General features: G+C 35.8%; 2 pseudogenes; one reads left to right on the forward strand and one right to left on the reverse strand.

The window, feature by feature from the left end:
* Positions 1 to 6775: 6775 nt before the first annotated feature.
* LOC147497920 (alpha-galactosidase mel1-like) lies at positions 6776 to 9238 on the reverse strand (annotated as a pseudogene).
* Positions 9239 to 9338: 100 nt separating this feature from the next.
* LOC147497921 (F-box/kelch-repeat protein At3g61590 pseudogene) lies at positions 9339 to 11439 on the forward strand (annotated as a pseudogene).
* Positions 11440 to 12086: the final 647 nt, after the last annotated feature.

Here is a 12086-nt window from a genome sequence, read left to right on the forward strand (position 1 = left end):
ACACCTAATATACTTCCTAAGGAGTAAACAAGACCATTAATTGCATAGGTTAGTTCATCAAATTGTTTGTTTTGTTAATTGATAAAGTGCATTTAAATGTCTATACTCTTTTACTCCTTTTTTTTTGTTCTCATTTTTTGTTGTTCTTTTGTCAAAATATAATACCACATGGCCTATGATGAGCATGCAAACATTCATATGACAAACTTACAGTAGCACTAGTGCACTACCATCTTTTCAATTGAAGTGTCCGTGAAAGCGTGAAGCCTATGTGCACTTGTGTTTCAAATGCCTCAGGTTCAAATCAAACAACTAATAAATTCCAAAATTACTTCTAAAACCTTAGCCTATCTAACTAGAGACACTTACTCTATTTTACTCTTTGTAGGCATAATTGACAATTCAAAGCATAATGGGTATGCTTGGAAAGTGAAAATTTATAGTTTTACCAATAGTAATCGTTTTTTCTACCAAAACTCAGGGTGAGCCGGGGCGTACCCTGGCCCCGCCCCTGGCTATAATTGAGGATGACCTTTCTAGCGTAAACTTGGACCTAGACCATGATCCAGTTGCTCAAGTGTGTGGCCCTGATAAATTTGGTCAAGTGCTGGGTATGAGTGTTGGCATATCAAAGACATCCCTTGCATCATCAACTCCTGCTAAAGAGCAGCTTTGCCAACAAAAGCAATAACATTCAATGCTCGAAGAGTGGTTTGGAAGTTTGGAGTGACAAATGGTTACCCTCACCAAGATCTTGTTGGAGACAAGAGAAGAAGTGGCAGGTCATCAATCACATAGAAGGATCGTTGCAGATTCATCAGCGACGTCAAATGTATGATTTTAATGTGAGACATTGTGCCTAGGGACTTAAGCTAATTTTTGAGATAACTAAATCGTGGTTTTGTCTTTGTTAACTTATTACTTGTAGGAAAGGGATCCAACATGCTCACAATCACATGGTGATTCTTCCAGAGGGATGGAATTATGCGAAGTGATTAACATGCATCGAGAAGTTGTTGCCAAGGGAAGGGCAACAAGGGCAAATATCATTCTTGATGCAACTTTGGATACCCCAATGGACATTTACAACGTCCATGTATGCCTTGTCATTGACCGTACTGAGTGTTTATTTGGATCCAAAAGAACATTCGGAGAGCTACACCTTCCTACAACAGTCAAATGGCTGAAGGATTTTACTCATTTTCTTTAGGTACGATATTCTATTTGTCTATGTTATAATTTCTTTACTTCTTGTGTTTGTGTGTGTTTGAAATGTCTATATTTCTTGTGTGTGTGTGTGTATGACTTGTCTTTACTTCTTGTGTGCGTGTGTATGACTTGTTTTTTTTTTTTTAGTCCTGAACCATTCGATGCATATTTATTACTGAAAAATACCGATTAAACATAGAAATAATTGGTATTGGAATTAACCTCCTGTCTTCAGGGGAGGGTATTCAGAAACATTATGGGAAATACAAATAGATGCCGTGATAGAGTTAAAGCAGGGAATGGATGAAATGACTCACCCCAAATCTCAAAGTTATATTGTAGAGAGTGACAAGACCAGAAAAAAGCCTGACAACATAATCTGTGGGGTTTTATGACTTGGGGATTTGGTTCTAATTTGAAGCATTGTTTGTTTGTTTGATTATTCAGTGGTGGGTATTTCTAAAAATGACGAAAAGGGTTGACTTGGTTAGAAAAGTGCTGATTTTAGGATAACTGTGGAAAAATGGATTTATGGGTAGTTGCAGCAGCAGCTGGTGCTGGATATGTAGCTAAGTATTTACAAAAATCAAAAGAGAATGATAAATTAGGAAGTCTTAAAACCTAGATTATTTGAAGATCGAACTAGTTTCAACAACAATAACGGGCCGATACAGTAGTCAAGGTATAATAAGATTAATAATAATAATGAGGAGAGAAATAATGATACGGTGGTACGACAGCCACCACCGGTGCAAATGCAACAGATGAAGTCGACACAACAGCATCAGCAGCAAGAATTAGTGAGTCAATCAATCTCAATGCAATTTACAAGACTCGACAGTACTGAATTAGGAACAAGCATTGTTCCCAAGATACATTTCCGAATGCGTTGCAACAGTCTAAACTATGGCAAATTCGCAAATTTTGTTTTATTTTTGAGAATGTGATTCAATGGTGTTATGTGATGTCTTTTTTGTTTAGGACTGTGATTGCTGCATCGTGTGATTATTTAGCCTTTTTCCAATCATAGCTAACTTCCAATGAAGTTTATGTAACAACTCAACTGCCAGTGCTCTTAAGGGTTAATAGACTATAGGAGATGGAATAGATATTGTCTTGAGAAAACTTTGTAAGCTTGCCAAATTCTACGTTCTTGTCTGTTCTAGATTTTCTGCATTATCACTGAAGTACATGGAATACAAGTTGCACGAACTGATATAGTATGTATACATTTTCATAAGTCTAGATTGACTCGTCTGATTTGTTCCTTTTAATTTTTGTTGGGGTTGTCAGAGTTATATTATTCATGTATGTTGATTATAAGTGGTTAGCTGACTATTTTCTAACAAGTATGTGCTACTGATTCCTTAGGATGTTGAGTTTCTTTACTGTTTCTGTTCTGCGGATGTTGTGGCAGGCTTTTAGAATGATCATATTTTTTTCCTGATTATTCAATTTGAGTTTATAAGACTTGATTCTAGTGATCAGAATAGACAATGTTTTGTACTCCCCTAGAATTTGATTTGCGATTGACGAGTCTCTTTGGATTTTCTGCTGTGCTAGGAAAGTCACTTCCTATGTAATTTTACCCTTTACACCAATAAATTAGACTGCTGTATCGGACAGCTGGGGTTTTAAGACTTTTCTAATTTATTCGTAATAGAACTGGGCAGTGAGTTTATAGGAAAGCTATCTTCTCCTTATATGTAAGTCAGCGAGTTTAATTATTAGTTCTATTCTATAAGATGGAAAGCATAAAAATGTACGTTGGGAGAGTAAGAGAAGTGCAGTAAGAATGGGATCATTCCCAGTTAGCTTGCTGCATAGAACTTTAGCATCCCATCCAAGTGTTCTAGGGGGCTTTGGTCATATCTGTTTGTCTCAAACCTTGAGTTGGCTTACAAATTACGTATGCAATTTTGGGGTATGCCATCTCGCATTAATCAATAATACTAGGATGTAACAGAGCATAATAAATATTTATGTCGATTTTGTTGATCGATAATACTTGTGTGTACCCTGTCTTGTATCTGTGTTTACATTTGTTTCTAAAATAATTGATTTTGATTTTGTTCCAGGGAGATGCTGATAGTGCAGTTGATAGGCTTTGGCTAAAAAAAAAGCTCGAAGTTGGACATTAGGTAAGATTCACCTATTGGAGGAATGTCACTATTTTATGTTTTGTTTCTATGGATGGAATATCCTCAGCTTTTTAGGAACTTAGTACCATTTAGTGACTAAATGTTTTGGTTGAGTTTTCTTATCTTTTATGAGAATTAAGTATACTATCTGAAAGATATTAAATCCTTTTGCCTGTTGGTACTTGGTAGTTCTATGTGCTAGTTATAGTTTGGACTTCTACAGAGATTTTGTGTTAGGATAGAAATTGATCCAATTGAATGGGCATGTACTGGGCATTCTATCTATGTAGGATTTGTTCTTATTTGGGCTTCTACAAATATTTTGGGCTAAGGAAGAATTGGGCTCAATTGGCATGGATTGGGCTTTGGCTTTGTTTATATGTAGTAGGCTTTGTTCTGATTTGGGCTTCTATAGAGATTTTGGGCTAAAGAAGAATTGGGCTCAATTGACCAGGACTGGGATTTGTTTGTATGTAGTAGACTTTGTTAGGCCACGATTTAGTAGATTTTGGGCTAGGGGAGTTTTTTGGCCTTGATTCAGCCTTTTTTTTAAAAAAAAAATGAAAAAATAAAAAATGACACTTGAAGTGTTGTAGAAAAAAAACGATTGCAAAAAAAATGGGTTACCATACAACACCCAAAAGTGTATTTTTTTTTTGGAAAAATGACACATCTGTCATGTCTATTTTCAACAGATATGGTGTAGTGTTTATATCATTCGGAAGCTGGTTATTCTAGAGAATTGGTTATGATGTTCTACCAATATAGCGAACCTGACCATGATAAATTCTATTTCCATGCTCATGGACAACGTTTTGAATTGACTCGGGAAATCATCTCTGAAATCCTTCAAATTCCAATAACAAACCTTGGGGTGCATATTCAGGAGTCACAATTTGATATTGTCAAGCAAATAATACAGGCCACTGTATCTGGTAGCTAACTCGGAAACAGAAACCACGTTGTTCTTCAGCGCTCTTTGCAATAGAATCAAGGAACCGTACTCCACTGGTTAGGACACAATGTGGCGGGAACATAAAAAAACATCTGAAGTGACCAAACCTCTTCTCCACCTACTCTGGGTGATGCAGACTCAAAGGGATGACTGTTGCATAATCCAATATCTCTGGAACTCGATCACCAGGACCAAAAAATGGTTAGCCCCTTTGCCTACCCTAACCACGTAAATTAGGTTGCATTAGGGATATCCAGCTGTTTATCCAAAAATGGCTCTTAAAATAGGTAGCCTTATTGCAATTAACGCAGAGTGTGTTGTTGGTTTTTGGTCGGACTCCAGATGCTCATATGAACCTAACAGAGGAACAAGAAGACCACAACCTATTCTCTGAACATTTCTTTGATGAAATGCCATGCATAACATCTTTAATCCTATGGAAGGCATTCAATTTCTTCACCAAGGCCAACGTAAAAATGATGTTGATAACACTACAAGAAACAAGGTCTTTGGCAACAAAAAAAATTGTCGCTGAAAATCGCATCGCTAATATAACTTGGCGGCGCTTTTTGGAGTGTCGAGTCAATGTTGCTAATGCTATAGTCGGTGATGATATGTAGCCACGCTATTTTAACGTCGCAAAATAGCAGATATTTACCGACGTTTATTACTATCGCTATTTCTCTAATTTCGTCGCTAACTCATTTTGGTATTCTCAATGTAGTAACGTCGCAAAAGATGAAATTTTGGCGACATTTTTAAAATCACCGGTAATAAAGCATTACTAGCAACGTTTTTAACGTTAATAAAAGTCTGAAAAATTTGAAAATTTTAGCATTATTAACAACGTTTTAATCATTGCTATAAGTCTCAAAAAATTAAAAATCAAAGATCTTATATTAGCGACGTTTTTATTGTCACTAGAGATATCAGTAATTTAAAACTTTAGTTATATAAACGACGTTATTATCATCATTAAAGATCTAAAATATTTGAATTTTGTGTGTTTTTAATGATGTTTCTATCGTCGAAAAAAGTAAAACAAATTAAAAAAATTAGTGTTATAAGTAACGTTTTGATTGTAGCTATCAGTTAGTTGTGATCATGTTCCCACACTATTTTGATCACTAATATTGTTGCCGATTGTGCACCATTTGTACAATTGTCTCGCCCCCTGCCCCCTCTATTCAACAAATAAACGCACAACCAGAACATCAATTATCTTAAGCAATAAATTTTCAATAAATAAAAGTGAGTTAATTCACTCCATTAGAAACAAAATAGAGTTGCATCATCCCCTTTCATAATTTTTATTTTTGAACTCATCTTAAGAAAAGTATTAACTTAAACAAAAACATTTCTAAACATCCCTCAAATAGCTTGCGAATGAACCATCTTCACAAAAAAAATGATAATAAATAGCATTTAGATTCCTCTAGTGCCTCTTGCAATTCCAAACCGCCATTTCTTCACAAAAACTAATAACAAACCAATCCATTTTGAAGTAAGAGTATCTGTATACAAAGATATTATCTATTAGATCACAAAAAAAAAAAAAATGGAAACAAAAAATATAATAGTTTCCTCACGACAAAATTAAAATCCGGTGAACTATTAACAATTATGTTAAGTTTAAATTGTATCCAAATAATTTATCCATTAGACCTCTACTAGCTAGTATTCATTGAGATAAATCTAAGAACTGAACTATATACAAAACAAGAATTTCATTAATATGAAGGCATAAAGGTACAAGGCTAGAGGAGTCTGCAGTACGAAGTTATATACCTCCTTAGCAAGGCACTAAGGAAAGCATAGACTCTAAAGACCACGAATATATAAAGCCAAAATCACATTTCCACTTCAAATAAGAATGTCTAATATTTCACAGTTTTCATTCTAATAATGTCCAGCAGCAGCGGTGGCGGCTGGACATTATAATGAGAACTGTGAAAGAAGTTAAATCACATTAATATCTAATATTTTCTCATTCAATGATACTACATACTCTTTGAACAAAAGAAGTCCACATCACCCCATGAATACAGTAATTAACATGTAAGAGATTTAAGCGTGACAAACATATATTTCATTGAAGAAGAGTCTTCTTTTGTTCAAAGAGTATATAGTATCACTTGGTCAAATATGGTCTCTGCTACTATGGTGTCCATAGTTTGACCAGATATTAATCCCCAAAACCTATAATGGTTTAGTAAACTATGTTTGCATGTAAACAGATCCCCGAATTGCATGAAGCAAATAAAATCTTTCATTGTGAAGGAGTTAGATAAGGCGAGGTTATTGTGTGTGATCTTGTGAAAAAACGAAGTGATAGACCGTGCAAGTTCTTCAAAATTACCTTAACTTTTCACAAGGTTATGAATGTTATGTCGAAGGGGACAATGTTTAGGTGAAACAAGTGATAGCGATATTGTGGCAATACTGATTAATGTCATATCGGCAATGTTCTTTACGGATCGATAAGCCACCCCAACGAAAGCATGTCCAAGTCGGGCCATGAGTTTCCTTTTAATCCCTCAGTTCCTATCATATTAGCAGCAGAAAAGTCCTTGGCCCACAAGTCAATATACGTTATTTCATAACTCTCGAGCAACCATAAAGAAATATAGTAAGCATGCAATCCTCATCGACATTAATAATGGGAGTTAGTAGTTCTGAAGCTGAATAGAGTAGAACACCAATATACCTGGATACATTAAAATGAGCTGCCACATCACCCCATGAATCCCAATCATCTCTAGTAATCCTATACATGTTAACAAGATAGCTCACATCCTTGGCCATGGCTGGTGTTGCAATCGGTTCGAGGTTCCGAGAGAATACAAGATAGGACGATCAAGCTCCTTCAGTACCTGCATAAATTAGAGCTCTTTATGCCATCTCTTCCTTATGCAAATCCCTCCACGAAATCATCCAACCCCCTCTAAAATGTTCTACCTGAAAAGTACCAGTTTGGTAGAAGAATAGTGTGTCACATTGTACCTCTAAAACTATGGCTACTTCATTGACGTTCAAATCATCGCCCCAGATACAATAATGCTTCACTGTGTCAAAAATGGGGAAAACATTAAACAAAATTTTCAGAGAATAATACCCAATTCATGTTGAAAACTTGGATCATATGATATTACAAATTCCAAAGAGTACAATTCCTCTTGATTGGTCATGGACAGTAGCAGTGTTAGGATAATAAGAGCACAAAATAGCATACAAAAGTGGTACAAAAATCTGAATGTGGTTTCATCTGTATATCGGTGTCTGAAGAATGCTCTTCCATTTAGATTAAAGTACCATGTCAGATGACACACGCTTTAGCAGACAAAAATATGTTTCAACTGCAAAGAAATATATTACCGAAATCCACACCCCACTCAGCATTCTGATGATAGAATGACCTCAAGAAGGGTTTTCCAGCTCCCAACTTAGTATCCACGCTCATGAAACCATGTGGCATCCATGCACATTTTTGATCTGTCAGGCCTATATCTTTTGCACCCCATTGTCTTCCAGACTCCATATACCCAACCCCCCCCGAGAACCACTAGTGTCAGTTGAGATTTCCAACAACAACATCATACTTATTTCTCTAGATTTGTATGTGAGGGAGTAGGTATATCTTAATGTTTATCGGGCTTTCAATGAGGCTCACACATACGCTGCAATCTAATTTCAATTATATTTCATAAGGGTACCCTTTCAAACTAGGTTACATGGACACGCCATATTTTGAAAAAAATCTGTGTCGGATACGTATCCACGTGTCCGTGTCCGTATCCGTGTCGGACACACACGGACACATATTGTATTTAATTTACCTCGAATTTCTGATTTACCATCTAATTTAATAAATTTATAATTATTACAAAATTAATTAATTATTCCTATTTGTGTCCATGTGTCGATCTTCAACTGCTCGCCGTATCCGACACCCCGTATCCGTGTCGGACACCGACACGCGTGCCTGTGTCAATGTAACCTAGCTTTCAAATCATTTGTATGATTATGATGACTGTTATGTGCCAAACTTTTGGTAATGGTAGATTATTTAAATAAAAAGAAAAAAAGGAAAAGTGCAATGTACATTGAAGGGTTTACCGTGGTAATGTCTAAGATGGGAGAGTTTGCATCGACTGCTTGTGTACTTACTCCTCTCATGACATGAATCCCAAACTTTAAACCTATGCCATGTACTTTCCTGGCTACTTCATTGAACCCTTTCCCATCTATAGACGAAGGCCATCTTTTGGGGTCAGGGATCATCTTTCCCCACTAATCGATCACATCAAATCTGAGTGAATCTGTATAAGCACCTTTAACTTTCCTCCTATACCAGAGAAAATCCACCACAACATATTGCCAGAGAAAAAAAAATTAAGTCAAGGAAGTAACATAATAGTAATAAGATATCTCTCTCTGTGGATACTTGCTCATAATGTGTTTAACATAGATAGTAACTACTGACTTGTCAAAAGCTGGAATATATTTCTGACCTCATATCCATGAGTTAGTAGCCTCTTAGAAAAAATTTCTGCATTTTGGAGGAATTGTTATTCAGAAACGATCCATGAAAAAGAATCATATGAATTCCAGCCTCTAGGAGGGCTACTAGCTTGCCCTCCATTTTACCCAGAGGCTTCAGATAGCTCCCTGAAATGTACAATTCCAATTCAACATTAATTTCATAATACTCATTTATCTAAGAATTGGATTCTGTTTAAAGAATGCAAAAAGGAACAAAAACAAAACACTTAACAAAGAAAATAAGCAAACAAAGTAGATGAAAAACCATATTTCAGAATGGTAAAAACCATAGTATATAAAATTTAAGGACAAAGGAGAAAGGGATTCTAATATAACTCGTCAAATAGCCAAAAAGCTTAAAATGTTTGTCCACTGTCTCAGTTTGAGTCATTTGAGTAACATTTCCACTTCTTCATCAACTAAAATAGAAAATAACAACTTCGACATTTTTGTTCTTATACAATTAATTTGCAGAAAGAAAGAATAAAGAAATGGAAGAAGAACGCGTACCTGCAGTAGGTTGGTTTCTAGAAAGTCTTCTGTTTGAGAGACCAGAGAAGAAACCTTGTAGCAACAATTTCTATAAGAAATTTGTGAGAAACCCATGACTGAAAAAAATAGTAGAGAAAAACAAAATATGCAGCCAGAATTAAGTAAACCCCCTAGAATGAATTTCATTTGCTAATCGAGCTGGATCAAATTTAAAACCCTAAGAGAGAGAATAGAGTGATGGAGAGTGTATCTTCTACTGAAACGGTTCTCTGATCTGATGGGGGAGGGTTATTCATATTGGTTGAGGTGATTTAATAACTGGTGGTGGAGGCGAGAAGAATGGCGGCTCAATGGGAGAGAGAGTGCGTGAATAATCAAAGACCATTAATACTAAGTAGTTGAGAATGCTCCCAGTGACCCACGTCAGCCCCTTTTTTTTTTCTCTCATACTAACACATCAGATTTTATATACAAAAATGAATTCTACGCCCTATTTCAATTGTTCGTAGCCCAAAATAGTTAAAAACCTATCTCTATACTCTTTTTTCAATTATACAAAACACTCCCAAAAAAAAAAAAAAAAAAAATCATCTCTTTCAAACTCTCTCTCTTATTCTTCTTCCAAAATTAAACTAGGAAATTGAACCCTCAAAAAATAAAAAAAATCGTCTCTTTCAAACTCTCTCTCTTATTCTTCTTCCAAAATTAAACTAGGAAATTGAACTCTCAAAAAATAAAAAAAATCATCTCTTCAAACTCTCTCAAGATGACGCCTTTCTCAGAATATCCTCCTCTGAAGTGTTGTTAATGACTTTGAAGCATGCTTTTTAGGAACTGCAAGTCCAACAGCGAGCACTTTTGAAGAAGTTTCCTTCTACTACTCTTGGGGAAAGTATGAAAGCATTATTGAAGGTGAAAAAAGTTGAAGATATGCTCGCACATGATAAGCTTTATGAGGTGCAAAAGGAGGAGATCTCGCAAAAGGAGTACATAAGAGGAATATGTGATTGGAACTTCAATATTGAAGGTATTAAGTTCTGGTGGCACTAATTGAAGAAGTTAGAGAGGAAACTGTTTTGGGCCGAGATTCTTCCGAAAATGGACGACGATTTTGGAGGAAGAGTCGACGGCAATCACAATACAATGCTTACAAATGGTAAAATATGACACTAATAGCCCAATAGCCTCTTTTCTGAGTAAAATTCATCTCTTCAAACCCTCTTTCTTATTCATCTCTTCTTCCAAAATCAATCTGATTTGGATCGTTTGTTCTCAAAATATGGACGTGTCGACGCAGCGTTGATATGAAATCGGGTAGTTCTTTCTTTCTTTTTTAATTTAATCTTTTTTTCATTTTTTAATTTAATTATTTTACATTTTTTATTATTATTATTATTATTATTATTATTATTATTATTATTATTATTATTATTATTATTATGTAATAATATTTTCATATCTGACGACATGTTATGTATTAATATATTGTTGTTGGTTATGTTTATATGATTCGGATACAACATTGTGGAAGACATCATATCTGAGAGGTGTTAACAGGTTGGTTGGGGCGGTGATGAGAGTGTGATATGTGATGGTGTTCTATATTTCTTGATCTATTCTACTAGAGGAGGCACGCGATTTGGCTCTAAACCATACGCAGGCTAATTAGGTTCAATCTCAATAACTGGTATTGCCCCGATTCATTGATCGCACTTATATTCCTGTGCCTTTCTCTCTTACCAAGGGTCGCCTAATGAACCTCAAGGATAAGCCGGTAATGGTGGGTGGAATTGGGAAACATGAAGCGATCCGACATAATAAAGGGAATTGGTATCCGGACTCTTAACGGACTGAGTGGCTTGAGGTTTCACGGATGCCTCATAAATTTTTTCAAGGATTTGGTGAGTTTGATGATGTATTTGCTAGCGATGGAACAAATGATGTCATCTACATACTGAGTTACGGTTCACCGCTCTCTTCTCATGTTTGACATGAACCATAGGTAGTGGAAATGGTCACGTATGCCCCTGTTAGCAAGAAGTTTCCCCTTCAGCTCTTCACGGCTTTTGCTTTAAACCAAGGCTCGAAGTGTTGCCTTGATTTACCTTCTTTCGGCTTCTTCTTGGTTTGAGCTATATTTGGTATTTAGTACAATTTTGCTCTAATTCTGTCAATTTAAGTTATCTGAAGAAGTTTATACTTGGCATATACTAGAAAGGTGGTACCTAACATTATTCATTGATTAGAGATGGATCGTGGGAGGATGTAAAGGAGAATACTGTGGAAAGATATTAAAAGTGGCATGGTGTCCACAAATTTTGGTTTGTCTTTATCTTTATACCCATAGAAATTCCACTTTCACTTGATGAGTTAATTTTTCTTTGTAATGCTATTATGTTTATATTTATTTATTTCCATGATCCATCTCTCTGTCTCAAACACGCACGCGTGAGGGTGCCGCTCGGATAGGGACCCGAGGGATGAGCTCCTTAAAAGGTTAAAACATTCGTTTTGTTTCAGTTCTAGGCTAGCATATTGAAATTAATATAGCATTGAGCATAAATAACTCGATTTAGGTCATTGCAGCATGGGCTTATCATCCGGTGCGTATGTTCTTGCCTGGAATTGGGATCTTTAATATTGTAGCCAAGGTAGTTGAGCCTAGAGTTCTTCTTTAGGTTTGCTATTGTTTTTCCAGAATTTTGAAGTTTTGCATTAGATATTTGGTTGGTTAGTTGCATTTTTCC

This window comes from Coptis chinensis, chromosome 5, assembly GCF_015680905.1.
Source record: "Coptis chinensis isolate HL-2020 chromosome 5, ASM1568090v1, whole genome shotgun sequence".
Lineage (NCBI taxonomy): Eukaryota > Viridiplantae > Streptophyta > Magnoliopsida > Ranunculales > Ranunculaceae > Coptis > Coptis chinensis.